Source organism: Pinus tabuliformis, chromosome 3_2, assembly GCF_031772625.1.
Source record: "Pinus tabuliformis cultivar Carrire ecotype Pingquan chromosome 3_2, CPIR1, whole genome shotgun sequence".
Lineage (NCBI taxonomy): Eukaryota > Viridiplantae > Streptophyta > Pinopsida > Pinales > Pinaceae > Pinus > Pinus tabuliformis.
In genome coordinates this window covers 499230859-499252141 of record NC_142302.1, presented here as the reverse complement: position 1 = coordinate 499252141, position 21283 = coordinate 499230859, and positions in this window count along the sequence as shown.

Below are 21283 nucleotides of genomic sequence, written 5' to 3'. Positions count from 1 at the left end.
GTCAAATCAGAAACTTCAGCATGTACTCAGGGGGAGTATGGACAGTAGTATGGACAGTAGAAGGTATACCAAAGAAGAGCATATCTTGGTACGCCCTTTGCCCTTGATGTCAAAGGGGGAGAGTGACTTGGTGTGGTGGTTGCCATCAAGTCCAAAGGGGGAGATTGTTGGCATTATGTTTCAAGTGTTGTCCTTGATGGCAACTCACTCAGAGGTTGGTACAGGTGCTCAGAGGTTGGTACAGGTGATGGCAACTTGATCAGAGGACAGATCTCAGTACAGCAGGACAAGAAAGAGATATACGCAGGTTCAGCAAGGAGAATCCGCGTGTACACGCAGGTTGGCTTCAGTAAAAGCGCGTACATGTGAAAAGTACCTTTGGTCCGTAGTAGTTAGACCTTGGAAGTTGTGCCTATGGTTTTGGACCATAATGTCTCGACGGACGTGTTGATCCCTAGTTTCGAGGTTGATGGTATTGTGTTTCTATGGTTTTGGCTCTTGGTATTGAACAAGGCCTAAGGCTATATAAGGAGAAGATCACTAGGCAAAGGAGTATGGATTATGAGTGTCTGACGCAGTGAGAGGATTTGGTATTGCTGGTTATCTGTTTGGGACGCTTGGTAAGGGTCGGATCTGACAGCGAAGGCAGAAGTAATCATTTCTAGATCTGCACGTGGGTTGCCTTTGGAGAAAGCGCGTATACACGCGGTTTTGGTACAGTGAAGTAGCGTATGCATGATAAGGGTTAATATTTCAGGTTGCTGCTGATTCTGGTGGTTGTTGCAGAGTTCTGGATTCTGGTTTGGGTTCTGTGTTCTTGATGACAGGGTTTCAGTGATACGGTATAGGGTTGTTTAATGAATTATGATGCAAGTATAAGTTGATGATTGTATTGCGGTAATGTTTGTTTTGTACTCTTGGATCCAGTCTGAAAATTGATGAAACGTGGTCCTTGAAGGTTGTAGGGTCAGCACCTACGTACTAGTAAATGGATCAGCTAGTACAAGAGCTGAGGGGGTTGTAACTCCCTTCCAGAAGTAGTTGGAAAACGAGAGAGGGTTGTAGCCCTCTGCAGGTTGTAGCCTGCGTACTGGTAAAGGACTGCACCAGTACATTGTAAAAGAAGTTTCTCATTAAAGAAGAAAGAGACGAATTGCAGCAGGTGGTTTTCACCCACATTGGGTTTCCACCTTATATCATGGTGTTCATGTGTATGGCTCTTGTGTGATGTTCTGCTCTGTTATACTGCGCCTGTTTACTGTTAAATTGCTTAATAATGTTCTGATGCATTTACTGAAGATTAAGCTAACTGAATTATAAGATCTCTGGGTATATGCTAGTTTCATTAGACACAGTCGCGTGTACACGCGGGTTCACTTATCTGAAGTCGCGTATATGTTTCTGAGTATGAAATTGAAAAGTTTTATCTGATCTGATAATACTGATTCACCCCCCCCTCTCAGTATTATTTCCAACAAAGAGATGTACTCAAAGCAGTGTGAATAGTAGATGTCGAAGTTGAAGTCGAAACAATCTCCACCTAATTAATCTTGGTGTGACTTAAAGGCATGACATCACCCCATGAATCAATAAGATCAGGAGGGGGAATGACCCAAGGGTCAGACTTAACCGAGATCATGTTGATCGAAGCAACATTCGGAGGTGGGAGAGGAAAAATACCCATTAAGGTGGGATCTTTGAAAAGTCTAGCCCCCACATTCTCATATGGAACACTCGTATGTTTCACGTAGGGAATTGATCCGGATTTAAACAGGAACATAACAAATTATAGAGATAAACATAAATACAGAGATGTAGTAGAAATAATACTTCATTTCATTAATGTAAAATACGGAAATATGCTTACAAACAGAAATGGAAATAAATTAGCTTGGGCAATGGTAGCTTATCTCTGAGAAGAGATGTGGTGGCTACATGCATCTAAATTGTGTTGTAATGAGGCTAAAGGCCTTTTTATTATCGAACAATAAGAGCAAACCCTAAACAACCAAAACCCTAACCTGAGGATATGTAACACCAAGAGTTTATGGGCCCCATTGGGGTTAGTTGGCCAACCAACTTCTAGGGGTCATGACTTAGTCATATTATCTCCATTTGACGCGCATGATACCACATTGGAAGGATCTCTCCAAGGACTACAACGGAAAATACAAATCTATAAAAATATCGCTGGCAGTAGATTGCCAAAAAAACTTCATTTAGGGCCTCAAAATAGCTCTGGAAGTTTAGGACCTGAAAAGTTTCTAAAAATAGTAAATTGTGCTACAATTAAGGGAACTAAAAAACTGAAAGAGATAGTTGTGGGGGTCCATGTGGGATAGGCGAGTGACCACCAACATCCACCTTGATCAGGAACATTTCCATCTGAGGAGAAAGAGGCAAAGAAAGACAATTGGTCGACTGTGATGATTTTCCCTTGATGAGGAAAGCAGAGCACGCGGAAAAGAGAGGAGACTACACAATGCATAGCATGGGTCAAACTCTACTCAAGTAGAAGATTATAGTTAAGATTTGCGTAAAAAATTTCTACTTCAACATTAACTGTCTTACCTTCCAAGGTAATGGCAAGATTAGGAAGGACACCGAATGGTCGAGAATCACATCCATTGAAGGCTTCCAACGTGTTAGGTGATTGGTTCAGGGTAGGAGAACCGATTTCCTTCCAACAAGACATAAACATGAGGCAGGTGGAAGAACCTTCATCAATGATGGTCCTGTGAATTTTCTTTTCATTAATTATCACTTGAATGAGAAAGGCAAGATGGGGTAAGAGCGGAACATGGTTTTCCAGATCAAAGTAAATAAGGTTGGAATCAGATGGATCAACACCTCCAATGGCTGACAGTAATGCTTTCCGCTGAGAGGTAAACCTTTGAATGAACTCGAGGACAGACATGGATGATGGCGCTTGAGCTAAATCCTTAACAATGTTATAGTGCTGAGTGGCTCGAGCATTTGGATTATACGAGGACTTTCGCAGCACACCTTAAGAGGGTGGTCGAATAGTAGAACCAAGACTAGGTCAGTCTGTATGGAGAGGACTGGAGGTATATGAGATACAGGATGAAGGAGTACTTTCATTCTCTTTCCCTGCTGTCGGAGGAGGCATTTGATAATCTTTAGATTTGGTAGCCACATTTATAGGCATATTCATCATAAATACTTGGGAACCTGTGGAAGCAAAAGACTGAGGCTGGTCTACCATTTGGGTCTGCTAGGATCGAAAGGGTTCTTTTAAGACAATCGACATCCCTTTTAGAAAGTGACTAACTTCCGATCATTCGGGACAATCTTTAGTGTAATGATCCTCCTCACATATGAGGAAAGGATAGTTCGGGTTTCTTCGAGAAGCATCGCTAGTAGAAGATTTAGGAGGGCCCTGTTTCGGGGCATCGTCTTTTGCCTTTCCTTTTCCCTTCTTTTTACCCTTAGAGGTTTTCTCTGTTGTGGTAGAATGGATAGCATGAACCTCAGAGGTCTTACTAGAACTTTTCTAGAGGGATCATTGGAACCAGTGTTTGAGACCATTTCTGCTTTGAAGAAGATTTCACGGGAGTCTGAGACACGAAACCAATCACTCAATCAATAGGTGGCGTATCAAGAGACTTAGATGCTGTCAGATTTGATGATGGTCTTGGAGCATCAGGTAACATCTCATATAATGTGCCAGATTGCGAATAGACAAGGTCTAAACATTGGGCATGAGCAATGGCTTGCTCCTCAGTAACACACCCACCCATAGATATTGTTAGCCCCCTATTTTGCTCTCTTTTTTCCATTTTCCCCTTCCTAAATCATAACCATTTACCGCTGGTTTACCTCTTTTATACACCCTCATCTTGCACCAGTCCAAGCACGGTGACATATTTCGTATAAACTTTATTTTTCATACTTTTAATTTAACTTAGCATTAATTAATCATTTATTACATGATTTCTTACTTTTAATCACTCTTTGTAACTTGCGGTAGTTAGAGTACTTATCGTGACCACTGATCCTAGTGCAGGATTGGATCTTGCACCGTTGGTAGCACAACAAATCCTTGCAGTAGATTCGAACCTCCTTAATCACCGCCTTGTTTTGAGTAGCTTCAACCACGGTAGCAAGATCGATCCAAAGGCAGCTGAGATTGAATCTGTGAAGGAAGAAAGCCAGAGATTGGCTACGGCCACTTTTGTTAACTGTCTAATTTTGAAGGTCGGAAAGATAAATTCTGCATTTGGTTATGTAATCGGTTGAATGATCTATTTTGGACTTTGGCCAAAGATCTATATAATGTAGAATGTAAATAAGACTAAGGGGAAGTTTTTGATAGTAGAAGAGAACATAGACACAATTAGAAAGGCAGTAACAGGTTGGTGTATTTTGTTATGGCCCAAATCTGGGCTAGACGATGTATTAATGTATGTGTTGAGCCCTACACTTGCATCTTTCCTATACACCTTCCTAGACTTTTTCCATTTACTTGGACCTCCTAAGCTATCAACATCATTGCATATTAATCATAAAAGAGCACTTAAAGTGGTTTTTAACTATGTTTTGTGTTTGTTGTTTGAATTAGATTTTTGCTCATTGAGTTGCGGAATCCTATCACTTTCCGCAGCTGCTTCAACTTTCTGCAGCCGTTTTTGTTAAAGTCTATATTACAGGTGTCTTCAAGCAAATTGAGCCACATGGGCAAGTTGAAAATGACATGGACATGGACCGAGTCCTATTGGCTAGTCAGATTTATCAGAGGAGGCCATGGTCAACGGTGGTCAAGCGATGGTAAAAAAAAGAGTCCTATGGTAACAAGACTCTGTTTCCAAGCACGTGAAAGATTTTCGTGGCCGTTTCTAGATTTATGGAGGCACGCTGACACCTGTAGGCTGCCCACGATGTAAATCCAACAAGCCGCTTTCAATAGATTGCATCATCTCAACAGCCATGATGCTAGATCCATGGACGTTGTCGTTCACGTGTCCTCTGTCAGCGCAGTTTTTAGGAAATCAGTTATGTAGCCTTTTGTTATAAATAATGCGTTTCTATATGCATAGTAGTTAGTCCCTTGGAATGTAATTTTTCTGTTAAAAAGCCCACTGTTCCGTGACACTAGTTTCATTATTGTGACTGTGTTTTGAATATATGAGAAGACTCTGGACATTTTTTTAGCATAATTCTTGATTGATAGCTGTTGCCCAAGGTTTTGCAGAGGGCCCCTGTACATGCCGAGGTTTTGTTTCTTATTGCTGTACAGTTTCATGCAGTGTTTCTTTATGTTTATTATGCCATAGTTATTCACTTATGTATATTGCATTTCCTATGGTACTAACGTTTCATTTTTGTTCATAATTTTACATGCTTTACATTGTTGTTAATGCTGATTAGTGTGTATGTTCCAGATTACAGTAGGCAGCTCGGGCATTTGCATATAGTTTTCACAATGACTAATGACATGGAATCAGTCTTTCTGCTAACTTACTTTTCTTAGCTTTTAATTTCAGTTCTGTTTTGTTTATTTCGGTTTTGTTCATTGGCTTTATTAGTTAGCTTAGATATTAAATTTCTCATATCATTGTCAGTTACCTCCGAAAGCCATAGCGAGACTGACTGGCAAGGGGTCAAACTATGAATTGATGTGATTTGATTTTAAGTTTACTTTTCTGCAATTAGATATCAGATTGCTCAAGTTGTTGATGATTACCTTCGAAAGCCATAGCGAGACTAACTGGCGAGGGGTCAGAATATGAATTGATATAATTTGATTTTAGCTTTACTTGCAATTTTTTGGATTTCTTTGAGTATAGTAGCTTAATTCATTTCTTTTGTATTTAAGCAACAACAGGGATAATGGTTTCATGATCAATAGTTCACTGTTTGTTTGATTAGAATAGTGGCACATTTTCATTTTCTTTTAGGAATTAATTTCATCATTAGCATGTTCTAAGACCTTCTGAAGTTTGAAGTTTTGGAAACCATTATAAAGGACATAATTGCCTTGAAAATTTATATCCATACTTGCCTTTTAGAATTTCCATTTCACATTAGGAGATAAACGAAGATTAAAACCCCCAAAACAAAATAAAAAATCAAAAACGACAAAAAGTAAGAAATAGGTTATCTTGCACATATAGTGCGCCACACTTCAACAGTTTACGACTCCCGGATTGACAATTAATACAGCAATTTGGGACACTCTAAATTGAGAAAACAGTATGTACTTACCTCAGTGAATTAATAAAAGGGAGCTTCGCCTCATGTTTCACAAATTTCATTTCTGTATTTGAGCTGATGAATTGATTAAGGTACTAAGTAGCGATTTAATTTAAAGGGGAACACACTAGTTGGCTAGGGCCCAGCCAACCCAACACGTTTACCCCATGCCCGTTTTCCTGTAATTTGTGTTTACATTTTCAAGTGTGATTTAATTTTAAGCACATGCATTCTTGTTTGAGTGAAAGTGGATCCGTTGTGTGAAGTAGATAAATTCCCTTTCCTGCACTTGATTCCAGATTAGTTTTCCTCCACCTAGTCCAAGCAGGAGAAATAACCTTGCACCAGTGCACATTGGTGTGATATCTCCTTTTCTGCAATTCTGTTTGATTGGTTTTCCCCACCCGGTCCAAGCTGGAGAAATGAACTTGCACTAGTGCATGTTGGTGTGATGCAACAAGCCTTTGTAGTCTACTTCCCACAATCTTCTTTATTTCATTAAATGCTCATGAGAGGATGAATGTATATTGATTATTTCTTTATTCTTACACTCTGTTAAGATCAGAAACATTCACTTTTTATGTGTGCAATTGGATTTAACAGTATAATAACACTTGCAATAATTAAGCACTCATTTTAAGAATTAAATGCTAGGTGTAGGAAGCTTTGATCCAGTGCAAGAACTAGTTTCTTGCCACGAGATCTAAGTGCTTTGAACCTGGAAAAGTTCAAGCCCTTACAGGAAGTAAAAAGCATTTAGTAAAGACACCATTTATACCTTTTGCATAAATCTCTATTCCTACACTAGTGCAAGCTGGCTGCGATAATATAGGACATATTAGTGCAAGAAGGAAATCTCTAAAGGAGCAGGTTTAAGGGCCCATCTGATGAGACTGCTAAGTGTCTCTGCTAAAGAAAAACACACACTCAGTAGTTAAACAATAATTAGCTAGAGTGATTTCCCTTTATCTTTAATTCCCTCTTGCAAATGCATTCTTCCTTGTTCCAGTCTTAGATTATTTTGATGGTTCAAGTTGCCTTTTTCTCTTTTTAATTTGATTCTGCAATATTTCCTTTAAAGAAAGTAGGGATTTATATTAGGAAGATTAATACTGTCTCTAGCATTTGTTGTGCTTCATCTCTAAGTTTACAGATCCCCCGGGTTGACAAATTAAGTGTTGAGGAGTTTGCTTAAGTGTAATTCCTGCACTCAACATTTTGGTGTCATTGCCGGGGAGGCGATTTGATTTGGTAAGAATTTTCTGATTATACAATAGAGGTAATTTTTCCTTTATTTTTGCAGTATTGTTTGGAAAAGCTTCTTTGAAGGAATTTTACTGGTGTTAATTGATTTTTGACAACATTTTTATTAGAATTTGTTTGTTATTTTTCTTTCTTTTTTGAAATGAATGCCTAGAAAAGGTAAGGGTTCAAAGCCCACTAAGGGATGAAATAATTCTGAAAACAATTCTCATATTGGGTCTCCTTCTATAAGCAGGAAGCCCAATCCAATTCAAACCCATCACGCAGGAACAGTCCACCTGGATTCTGGTGACAACAGCTCAGGTGTGGTTCAGCCTGTTGAGAGCGGTTCAAGTAAAAGGGAAACAATGGTGGACCATGAAGATCATGTGGAAGGGACTGGTGAAAACCAGGTAAGTGGAGAACAATCCACTTTTGTGTTTCCAATTGTGGACCCTGATACTGTGGCACAAATGAAGAATATTCCACCATCAACTCTCCCTCATTTCCATGGTAAAGTTCATGAAGATCCTAACTCTTTTCTATTCGAGTTTGATATTCTATGTAGAAGTTATGATTATTCAACTAATGCTCAGAAGTTAAGATTATTTCCTGTTACTCTCAAGGACTCAACTCTATGTTGGTTTATGGGGTTAGGAGGAAACACTATAACCTCTTGGGATTAGATGAAGAGAGTGTTTTTGTCTAAATATCAAGAATATTGCAAAACTTGGGACATGCAGGATGAGATTTTTACAATCATACAGGATGATGATGAAACTCTTGAAGATTACCTAGAAATATTTCTATATATTTTACAAAGGTCAAAACTTAAGTTTGATCCCAGTACTATTAGAAACTTGTTCTTAAGAGGACTTGCTAATAATGCTAGAAATAATTTAAATCTGTTAGGACAAGGTGATATTTCTCAGCAAACTTTTGAACAAATTTGTGAATTATGTAGGAAATTTTCAAGAAATTAGTATAGATATGGAAGAGGAACTCGAAATAGAAATAGAAAAACTGAATCTACTAATGCTATGATTATTGGACTAGAAAATAAAATGGAAAATATGAAAATTGATATAATGAATTGGACTAGTCATTATGTATTTTCTATCCTAAATGTAGAGACAAGCATCCTCCTAAAGAGTGTCCTCTTAATTTGAAAGAAACTAATAAATGTGTTATTTGTGTAGAATACCATGTCACAGAAAAATGTCCCTCTATACCAGGACTTAAAGATCTACTTACAGGGGGACAACCTAAAGCTAAATACTTGTATGCTATGGGAGCAAGAAGGAATTAGCCTCAAGTAGGTGCAAGTATGGCTCTTGAGTTTTCTCCACACTATTTTGGTTATAGTTCACATGCATATTCTTATCCTAACACTAATCAACAATGGCAGTATGGGAATCAATATTAGCATGGGCAACCTTCTCAACCATGGCAACAAGGTTAGAGAGGGCCAACTCATTCTCCATATTCCTACTAGCCACCTATGCAGTCATATACATCTACGCATACACCTTATTCAATGCCTCAACTTCCGAGTCAACCTACTCCACCGTCGCCTTTACCTCCACCTTTTCGAACTCCTTAATCGCATGCTCAATCTATGCCCAATTCTAAGAATAATAAAGCAGTGCAAATCATCTATGTAACAAACCCACCTTTACCATTCGAGTACTAGTCTATTCCAGTTGGGGTTCATGATATTCAATTAAGATCAGGAAGGGCTGTAACATCAGAAAATTAGAAGCAACTTGTAGTGATTGTTGAAAATAAAGGAGAAGAGTAAACTCTTAACCATTCTTTGAAATCTATCACTAAGTAGCCCTTACCCTCTGAATCCTTGCCATCTTCTTCCAACTAGCCTCCCTTCCCAGAGAGGCTAGTAATGGAAAGAAGTGAGCCTATTTCTAAGACTAGCTTGGCATCAAAGCTTCAGAATATTTTCATTAAGATACCTTTGCTTCAAGCCATCAAAGATATCCCCATTTGTACCAAGATTATTAAGGAACTTTGTCTCAAGAAATCTAGGAGGAAGAGATTGGAACCCCAAACCATTCAATTTGTTGGTAGGGCAGCAGAGTTGATGACGATATGTGTGCCTATGGAAAAATATACTGATCCCGGAAACCCTGTTGTCTTAGTTCAGATTGGTAATATCCTTGTCTCTAATGTTCTTATAGACATGGGGCTAGCCATTAATGTCATGAATAAGCAAACCATGGATCAACTTCGGTTATCTCATCTTCGCCTACTCCCACTATGCTTGAATTAGCAGATAGATCTAAAATTAAGCAGAAGGAGTATTGGATGATTTGATCATCTCATTAGATTCTTGGGAATATCTTGTTGATTTCATTGTGCTTTAGCCAAAGAACCCAGTAGGAGGACATCCCTTGATCTTGGGTTGACCATGGCTTGCTACGGCCGATGCATATATTGGATGTCGTTCCGGTGATATGTATATTTCGCATGGAGATTCTAGGAAGAAAGTTACCTTATACCCCCCTGCCAAATCCATTCAGGACCTTCGAGATACTTTATGGTTGGATAAAAGTAGTGATGAGGAGACTCAGCCCATTTCCCTTATCCATCATTATACTGGGTCTTCACAAGAAGATGAGATTCAAGATTTCTTAAATAATCTAGACACTATGCCTAATTTTGAGCCATTGAGCCAGATTTTCAGCCTAGATTTTCAAGATAATCATGATTCTCATTCTTCTTTACCACTGCATTTGACCACTCCCTTGAGTACTTCTAAGCCTGATACTACTCTTGTTGGGATTATCCCTAGTAAATACTTGCATATTAGTTCAGATTTGGACTCATCTCAGCAGGAGTAGCTTGTGAATTTGTTACAAAACCATCTTAATTCCTTTGCTTGAGGCTATGATGATATGAAGGGTATTCCTCCTGAAACTTGTACACATCATATCTATATTCAAGAAGGAACCCGACCTGTTCGACAACCCCAAAGGTGAATGAATCTAGCTCTAAGAGATATTGTGAAGGAAGAAGTGCATAAACTCTTGGATGCTAGTTTTATCTATCCTATTTCCGACAATTATTGGGCCTCTCCATTAGTGCTAATATCTAAGAAAGATGGAAGATGGCATATTTGTATTGATTAACGAGAATTAAACAAAGCCACTCTCAAAGATTATTTCCCTCTCCCTTTCATTAACCAAGTGATTGATACCCTTGTAGGAAAGAAATATTTTTCCTTTTTTGATGGCTTTAGTGGCTATAACCAGATACAGATTGCACCCGAAGATCAGGATAAAACTAATTTTACATGTCCATGGGGAAAGTGCTTCCCTTTGGTTTATGTAATTCCCCAGCTACCTCTCGAAGGGTAGTCTTGGCCATTTTTGCTGATTTAGAATTTGTAGAAATTTATATGGATGACTTTTCTGTGTCTGGTGATTCTTTTCAGGAAGCTCTAAAAAATTTGGAGAAAGTACTTCTTCGTTGTCAGGAAGCCCATCTCGCCTTGAGTGACAAGAAATGTAGATTAATGTGAAACGTGGAAGTGGTACCTAGCCATTTGATTTTTGGTAAAGGTATCTAGGTTGATCCAGCAAAGATTGAAATCATTCTACATCTTCCTACACCCAAAATGCAAAGGGAAGTAAGAGGTTTTTTAGGACATGTTGGTTACTATAGAAGATTCAATGAAAAAATTTCTAAGATAGCTGCCCCTCTTTTCCAACTTCTAGCTAAGGACAATGAATTTTCTTAGACCACAACTTTCCAATAGTCTTTTGAAACATTGAAGGAAAAGTTAGTATAGGCACCAGTTTTGAGAGGTCCTAACTGGTCCCTACCTTTTCACATTTCCTTTGATGCTTTAGATTTTTGCTATTGGCGTAGCTTTAGGGCAAGAGGAAAATAAGCAATCCTATGCTATTTATTATATTAGCAAGAATTTTTCTTCTGCTGAATTAAATTATATAGTTACAGAGAAAGAGTTTTTAGCTATAATTTTTGCAATTAATAAGTTCAGGCACTATATTACAGGATATGAAGTATTTGTACATACTGATCATTCCACGATTAAATATTTGATGAACAAACCATTGACTAGTGGTAGAGTGACTAGGTCGTTATTATTGTTGTAGGAATTTAATATTACTATTATTGATAGACTAGGAAAATCTAATGTTGTAGCAACTTTTCTTTCTAGATTAGATAATCCTAGTGAAGCAACTCCTATTAATGATGATTTTCAGGATGAACATCTTTTTGCTATGTTAATAGATTCTCTATGGTTTGCTAACATTGCTAATTACTTGGTTACTGGGAAAACACCACCCCACTTGTCAGCTTGTGAAAAGCGAAATATTATTCATAAAAGTGATGCATACTCCTGGATTCAAGGAGATCTCTTTTACACTGGTCCAAACTTGATTATTCGTAGGTGTCTAAGAGAGGAGGAAGTGTTTGACATATTGAAATCCTCTCATGATGAACCTTGTGGAGGCCACTTCACTGATAAGTGGATTGCATATAAAGTATTGTGTGCTGGTTACTTTTGGCCTTCCTTGTTTAAGGATGCCAAACAATATTTCAGGCGATGTGATAGATGTCAATGAGTGGGCCAGCCTAATCAAACCAATGAAATGCCTTTATGCCCCCAAGTTATGATTGAGCCATTTGAAAAATGGGCTATTGATTTTATAGGGCCAATAAATCCAACATCATTAAGTAAAAAGCATATTTTGGTTTGTACAGATTTTGTTACAAAATAGGTAGAAGCTAAATTTGTTTCCTTCGCTATAGAAAAAGTTGTTGATTTCTTTTTACTGAAATCTTTACTAGATTTGGTGTGCCTAGAGAAATTGTTTCTGACAATGGTCTGTAGTTTATTTCTAATCTGGTACAGGGTGTGATGGAGCAATACAAGATCTAGCACAGGAAATCCACGCTGTATCACCTGCAAGAAAATGGCCAGGTGGAATCCACAAACAAAGTGATCGAGTCCATTCTTACAAAGATAGTAAATATGCATCGGAAAGACTGGGCTGAAACATTCCTAGAAGCTTTGTGGGAATATAGAACCACTTGGAGAAATAGCACGAGACATACACCATATGAGCTGGTATATGTCAAATAGATTCTATTACCAATTGAATTCCAGATCAAAACTTTCAGAACTGCAGTTCAGTTAGGACTAGATCTCTTTGAGGAACAACAACAATGTCTTCTCCAATTAAATGAGTTAGATGAATTTCGTAGGGATGTTATTTAGCAGGACATACTAATTCAATAGCAACGCAAAAGGTGGCATGACAAGTCTATTCAGAAAAAGAAATTCCAACCACGTGATTGGGTGCTCCTTTATGATTCTAGATTTAAATTTTTTAAAGGGAAATTCCATACATGTTGGATGGGACCTTATGAAGTGATCCTAGTATTCAAGAATGGAGCAGTAGAAGTTAAAACTATTGATGGACAAAATTCAATATTCTTGATAAATGGACACAGATTAAAGCAGTCTTTTCAGCCACTTGCCAGAAAATATTTTACACAGCAAGTTCAACAACAATTTGGGATGGTAGTGGTGAATGGTAATACCAACGTTCTGAAAACATGAGTTCTTCTTCTTATATATATATATACAAAAAATTTTAAAAAGTAAAGAAAAAATATTTTCCTGCAATTATAAAAATCAGTTTGGTGACATGATTACAGAAGGATCAACCTAAAAACCAACTTGTTGGCAGGAAGATGAAAAATTTCTAATAAAAAGAGAATGTTGCTTGATCTTTAGATATGCTAGCAACCACCAAGTAAAAGCAGGTTCAGCAGAACCAACCTTTATACAATTGGGGTAATTAGCATGGATATTTTTATTCAAGTAACGCTTAATTTTCACTACAGTTATTTTTCTTGCACCAGTGCAGGTAGACCTTCCAGAAATTTTTTTGCCTTTCTTCATATTCCACTTTCGTAATATTCCCTCAGTTTTCTTCTTCAATCCCAGAATGATTAACCTTCCCATATTCTTCTGAATTTACCCTGTCCGTTTCGTAAAAACCCCACTTTACCCTTGAATTTTTTTTCCTATCCCACTTCTGTTTATCCCCTCTTGTGGTACTATTCCTGGAATCCCTGTAACAAAATTCCTTCACATTCTAAAATTTCCCTTTTCCCACTTCTTTGTTCCCTCATGAATTCATTGCAGGATCTCGTGCACAAAGAACAAAAGGATATGCTCTGAAGCATCAAGAAAGGGCGAAGCATATTTCCTGTATAAGTTGAGGAAGCCATGTTGGAATTCCAACCTATATTTACTTAGATTCCCTATTCTTTTTTTCAGATATTATGCTTGCACTCGTGTAAGCATGTCGTCCTATATAATAATCCAAGCAGAATGGTACCAACAGAATAGCATAGTTTACGCAGTGCAAGCAGACCGGTGTAAGCATGCGCCCTATTAGAAACATAGTACATTTTGTTATTTTCATAGCATACGTCATAGGAAAGTGGTCATCATGAAAGTTTATAAGAAGTCCTTTCACTTAGTCGATGAGCACTTGTGCTATCATATTAACTAGGAGAAAATTATTTAAAGTACAAGGTGCTTTTAAGTTAAGAATCATGCTCATTTTTTAATGAATGCTAAGTTCTTTTTTGAATTATGAAGGAGTGCAGAAGTGTTTAACCATTGCTTGGATATAATTGCCCCTTTCTGCCATGACCCTAGATTTCCTTCACTCGTAATGATTACCTCACCTAGCCATTAAAATGCCGCCGCAAGTACCAGTTCGGCATGATCTCAAAGATGTCGCGCATCCACGAATATTTCAATGGAATGAATGGGTGATAAGATGGAAGGGATGGTGGACGATTGGATCACTATCTATAATAACAAATTTTCCTAGTGTTGCATGTAAATTCTTGACTACTCATAACTGTTAAGCAGTGATGCCGTCTGTTCGAAGTGAACCTTCGTCTCTCAGTAGGGTAGAACAGACTGCTGAGTAGCGCAATAGTCTTGAACTATTGTGAGACTCAGGCTTTCTTCAATTCTTGTAAAAGTTTGATGAGCACAACAGTGAAGTGGCCTTACAGTTTTCCAAAAGTTTCAAAAATGGCCGAGTAAAAATTGAGCCTCTAAAATTTGAAACAATGTAAACTTTGAAACGGGAACTATAAACTCAAAACGGGAACTCTGGCCAAAAAACCCCGAAAAAACATCAAAAACAGTGCTAAAAGTGAAAAGTGTTGATGCTGGAATAACACCTTTTCTTTTCTTGGGTAAATTTTCAACATGTTTTAAAAATGGCAGTGAAAACCAATTTTTTGCGCAAAAATTATCCAAAAAACACCCTCAAAATGAAAAGGGTTGATTCTGGAAGAAGACTTTTTTTTTTTCAAAAGTTAAATTTCAACATCTCGAAATAATGGCATGAAATATTTTATCATGACCCCGAAAAAACATTAAATTTAAAAAAAATAAAAAATAAAAAAAAAAAAAATAAAAATAAAACAATGAAAAAACACAAAAAAATAAAAAAATAAAAACCAAAAAAACAAAACATAGATTAAAATATCTATTAAAAGAAAAATATAAAACAAAAATAAAAAATGAAAAAAAAAAAAAATCAATCATAAAATGTAAAAAGAACGAAATTAATGATAAGAACTAAAAAACTAAAAAAAAAAAAAAAATAAAAAATTATAAACAATTAAATAGTAAAAAAAATGGGGAAAAAAAAAAGTAATCTTGTAAACCAAAAAAAATTGCCAAAATAAAATATATATGGATAAAAAAAAAAAAAAAACACATTTAAAAGAAACAAAAAATTAAGTGGGTGAAAATAGACAAAAAATAAAAAATAAAAAAACAAGAAAACAAAAAAATTAAAATTAAAAACAAACTAAATTTCAAAAAAAAATAGAAAATTAAAAAAAAAAATTAAAAGCTACTAAAATTAAGATTAAAATGTTGATTACTTAAAAAACAAATATAAAAATATATATAAAAGACAAAAATAAAAAAACAAAAAATGTTAAAAAAAATTATCTCACAAACCATAAAAGAATTTGGAAGACAAAAAAACAAAATTAATATATATATATATATATATATATATATATTAAGTAAGTAAAAATAGAGAAATTAAAAAAAAACATTAGAAAAATCTGGAAAAAAAAAAAAAAAATTAAAACAAACTAGTTTAAAAAAAATAGAAATTAATGAAAAAAATTTAAAAACTAATAAAATTAATATTAAAAAAAAAAAGCAAAAAAAATTCAAATTAAAAAAAAAAAACAAAAAAAAAAGTATTTTTTATTAAAAAAAAATGTAATTAATTTTTATTAAACATAGATATTTTGTTTAAAAAAAAATCATTTAAAAAAAAAAAAAAAAAAAATTTTTTATTATTAAAAACAAATTTTACTTTTATTTCTATTTTTTATTTAAAAATAAAATTATTCTACAGATCTTTTATACTTAAAAAAAAATAAACCTATATTTTATATTTAAAAAAAAAAATTTACATAATTTTTTTTTTTTCAAACAATGTTTAAAAAAAAATGAAAATTAATTTTTTTTTTAACAATTATTTTTTTTCAAACCATTTTTTTTTGTTATAATTAAGAATAGTTTTTTTTTTTAACCATTTTAATTTATTTTTTTTTTTTTAAATTTTAAAAATTATTAAAAAAAAAAAAAATTTTAAAAATGAAATCGGTTTTTTTTTTTTTAAATTAAAAATTTTAAATATTTAAAATTTTAAAAATTAGATTAAATTTTAAAATTTTAAAAAATTAATATCGTTTTTTTTTTTTTTTTTAATTAAAAATTTTAAAAATTAAATGTTTTTTTTATTAATTAAAAAAAAAAAAATTGGCACCCCCGGCAGCGCCACCACGGGCGGCCGGGGGACGGGCCCTCGATTCCATAGTACTATTAAATGTACTAATAAATTTTATTGCTGGTGCTTTAAAGACATCTTAGTACTATTAAATGTGTGTTGCTATGACAAATAATCCATATCCTAGAAATTCACAACGCAATACATATTATTCTATTTAGGATCAAAAGAAGAACTTGAAGTAGTGATTTTTTTTCGGATTATTTTTGGTTGGTTTATAGTACTATGATGTCTTTAAAGCACCAGCAGTAAAATTTATTGTGCTCTTCAAGACCTAGACCTAGGGCATCCATATCCTTGTACCGGTTGTTCTTTTCTTCTATTAGGGATTGTTGCAGCAGAGCTCTTTCACCAGCACAAAATATAATGCATTTCATAGAACACAAATGAATTCAGGGAAGGCAGTTGTCTATAATGCAACTTTTTGGAAGCCTTTCCGGTGGGTTTTTCCGGTCAAAATCCAGCAACAATTTATTGGAATCGCAAGTTTGATAGCTAGTTTCTACACAATCAAAGCGTCCCAGGGGTTTTTTAGGGTGCTGAACCCAAATATGCAGTTAAAAAACCATTTTAACTGCAAAAAATCAAGATTTAACCTCAATTTCTTCTGCCGGATTCCGTCACCGGAATCTCCAAAAAGTTGCATTATAGACAACTCCTCAGGAAAGCAGAGAGCCTGGTCAGGTGGTGTCGAAGTTTCAGAGCCGATATCCCACAAATGTAGGAGTATCTGACCCTGTAGTTACTTATAATGATCACGTAAAAAAAAAATAAGTAAATTGTTAAATGAAGGAAGAAATTGCTTTGTACAGATAGACAAATAGAATTAGTAGCAAACTTTTTAATTCCATGCTATCAGTTCGATCTTACAATGGTCACATCAACCAAATAAACTATGACACTGAGTAAAATGAAGAAAAAAATTGTTTTATATAAATAAACCAGTACAATTAGTATCAAAGAGGAAAAGAAAATTTATTGATTTAGTTTAAACTGGTATGTTTTCAATTTTATTTGTTAAGGAATAATTCATAAATGATAATGATTTTTTTGGAAAGGTTGGTTGAGAATGAATATATATAATTTATTAAAAATGGAGTAGTTTATATTAAATTATTTAATAAAATTATTCAAATATTTTTTTTATTTTTTTTACTTACAAAATCTCTATTCACAATTTCATTTTTTTAAGGTTACAATATTTCATTTTATAATTAATGTTTCAAGAAGTTATTTTCCTAATTTAATTTGATTAATACAAAAATATGCTATAGAAGTTCTCAATATAAAACACAATATATATACACAATATATATATATATATATTTTAAATTAAAGAAAACTTTACACTACAATTTCTTCAATTTAAGAATCATATTAGAGTCTTTTTTGCACCTTTTCGAGATTTGTGCTTCTACATTCTTCTATAGTGCATGCTTATATTTCATCATTTCGCCTAGTGACATTGGTTGGGAAATTGCAAAAGTGGAAGAAGCAATTGAACTTCTTGATGACTCTCAGCTCAAAAACTCAAATTACTATAGGTGAGTGTATTGTATTGTAGGAATTAAGTGATTTTTAGCATTTATGAGTTAACAAGATACATAATGATATTCACACATTCTGTTTTAGCCTATAGATTTTGTAGGCATTTCTAATGTTCATATTGCTTTTGATGTTTTGGACCAATACAATACATATCACATAAGGTTGTTTTAAAGAGGGGCAATGAAAAAGGATGAGAATTTTGTGGAACTGGCATTCAATAGCCAGTCTAGAGGTTCAAACATGAGGTGTTAATTTGGTTTCTTGAATATTTTTACATGGTCTCTATATGCATAGATATTTCATAAGACTTTTCTTGTTTGTGGGCATCCTAAACCCATTAAGTTTGGCATGAGAATGGTAAAATAGGAATAGACAAGGGATAAGTCCTTCCCAGATTAATTATATGTTGTCTCTTGAGTGGGAATGGAAGGGAACGAGGTAGGGGTGAGGAATAGTTTAATCTAGATTCTCCATTCTTTGGTGTCATTTGCAAGTGTTTTTGAAATCAACCTATAGAGTGCTGTATGCTATATGGGTCCTTTTTGTCTCAATTGATTTCCTGTATTTTTCATTGAGTTGAGAATCATTTTGTGTGTTAATATTAGAGTCTGATTTGTGGATGCTATAAGCTATTTATCTACTGACATTACATGAATGAGCCACACAAACTTGCAATACATTCAGAATTAATTTGTATTGACCAAAGATTAACTAAGATTTATATGCTTTGACTACAACATTCAAAGTTGTTGATTATGTTTTTATACTCATTACTCATGGATTATAATAATTGAAAGATTTAGACATTTTGGTTAACAACCAACTTTATTTCCATAGTCATGAATTAATGTTGCTTTACAATATAGATCATAATTTATTCCAGCCTCCAAAAAGATTATATATACAGACACTAAATATTAAAAAAACACTAAAACTTAAAATTTAATTTATTAATATAATTTGCATAATAAAATTAAACTACAACTTTTTCTAATTTAATGATCTTTATCTATTTACCTTTTACACATTTTTGGGACAATTCTAATATATAATATTTTTGGTACAATTGCTAATATATAATGACAAGTAAATATATTGCTAAAAAAATTCAAAAATAATTTTATGCGCTAAATGGTTCGACGGTCAATGAAGAACCCTGGACTGGACTGGGATCTCTGTTTTAGTAAAAGTCAGCAGTCAATTTCCACGGCCAACGATATATTCACAAGCCCGAATGGTACATGGAAATTTGCATATATTTGGTTGTCGGTTTCATGCTCCAACACCGCGTAGTACATTTTTGTTTTTGTTTTTATTTTTATACTCTTACTTACTCATGGATTAATAACCAACTTTATTTCTATAGTAATGAATCAATGTTGCTTTGTAATATAAAACATGGTATATTTTACCTCTAAAAAAATTTATATATATAAACACTAAATATTAAAAGAAATTATTAAAACTTAAAATTTAATTTATCAATATCAAACTAAACTACAATTTTTTTACAATTTAATAATCTAATTAACTTTGCATAATGAAACTAAACTGCAACTTTTCCCAATTTAATGATTTGCTTACCTTTACACAGTTTACACAGTTTTGGGACCATTGCTAATATATAATGACAAGTAAAATATAGTTCTAAAAAAGATCAGAAATAATTTTATGCGTTAAATGGCTCGACGGTCAATGAAGTCTTCAATTTTGAACCCTAGACTGACTAGGATCTCTGTTTTAGTAAAATTCAGCGGTCAATTTCGAGGGCCAATGATATATTCACAAGCCCGAATGGTACATGGAAATTTACATATATATTTGGTCTTCGGTTTCATGGTCCAACAACGCGTAGTACGTTTTTATCCTTTGTGGTAATATTTACAAGGTTGATTTTGTTCCAAATTTGTTGAAGATCTCTTTGTCGAGGGTTTTTAGCTCTGGGAAAGTTTTTGAGGATGTTGAATTTGTTTATTTATTAAAAACAAATTTTAAATACACTTAAAAAAGAAAAAAATTCCCTTCCATTTGACTTGTAATACGTACACACCATTTTCCATTTCACTTCTAATACATACATACGATTTTCATAACCATGTTGTCTATTTTTAGAGATTTGTGAAGCTTATAATTTCCCTTCCCTATCCACAGTCTCATGTTGAGCATTGATCTAATTTTACCAATTTTATAGCTGCCTGCAATTCCATATTGATCAGAATCCTTCACAGGAGCTTTCCCAGTTTGAAGATCATGAGAAAATTTAATGGCTATAATTTATACCTTGCTAATTCTGGCAAACAAGCAGCTATTCCATTTCTTTTCATTGGTTTTCTACTCATTAGCAGTTTTCCTTTGGTTGTCTGGACAGAGTTGCGCTCTTATAAATATAATAATGCTACTGACAAGGCCGAAGGAGATACTTTCTGGCCATATTTTACGCTCGTGATGAGTGATCTACTTGCGAATGCGCCTGAGACAGGCTTCAACACTTCCTCTTATGGCCAAAGCCCCAACATAATTTATGGCCTCCTGCAGCGCAGGCCCTCCGCCCCCGGCAGTGCCACCACGGGCGGCGGGGGGGCAGGCCCTCGATTCTGGGTGTCACGCCCCCAAGCCTACGGTGGTCTTTCAACCGTGCCGGCGAGGTGCGGCACCACCGAACACTTTATTTTTAACAATACTCGTGCACATGGACTACGCCTAATTCACTTGTCCTTACTTAGTTTGTGTTTCGCAATCAAGTAAAATGCATTTATCCTTTATACTTAATGAAGCCCATACTCATTCATTATCCATATGCAATTAACCAAGAACATCAACAATTGCAACCAAGTATAAAGGGAAGGGCAACTCCCGAACAGTCTGCCCAACAATAATATATTATAACGGTTCTTCAATAATACATCATCAAGTATACTTGACAAAACTCCAAGTCTATACTTAGAATAATTTACAATCAAGGCATAGACAACCTTTACAATACATGTGCCAACTTCATACGGTAGGAGGGTGCTCACCCGAGACACCAAGAACTCCACCTCTAAGTTCTGCACAAAACCACCTCAAAACCGCACTCTTGTCAACCTACGACTGGCTCCGGTAAATCTGCGCACTTCCTCCTTGAGCGCATGAGTTATGCGCACTTATCTGCGCCCTTTTACCCCTGCTCAATGCATAGAAGAGAGATGCTCTTCGTTTGATGGACGATGTCAAAATGAGCTCAAGTCCTTTGTATTTATACACATCTCTGCGTGTATTTGGAAGGGGGTGTCCAGCCTTAAGGCCGACCCCATAAACCAACATACACACCCACATGTGCTTCTCCACACGTCGGCCTAGCTCCATCTAGCCATCGCATATAAACAAGGATCCAACAC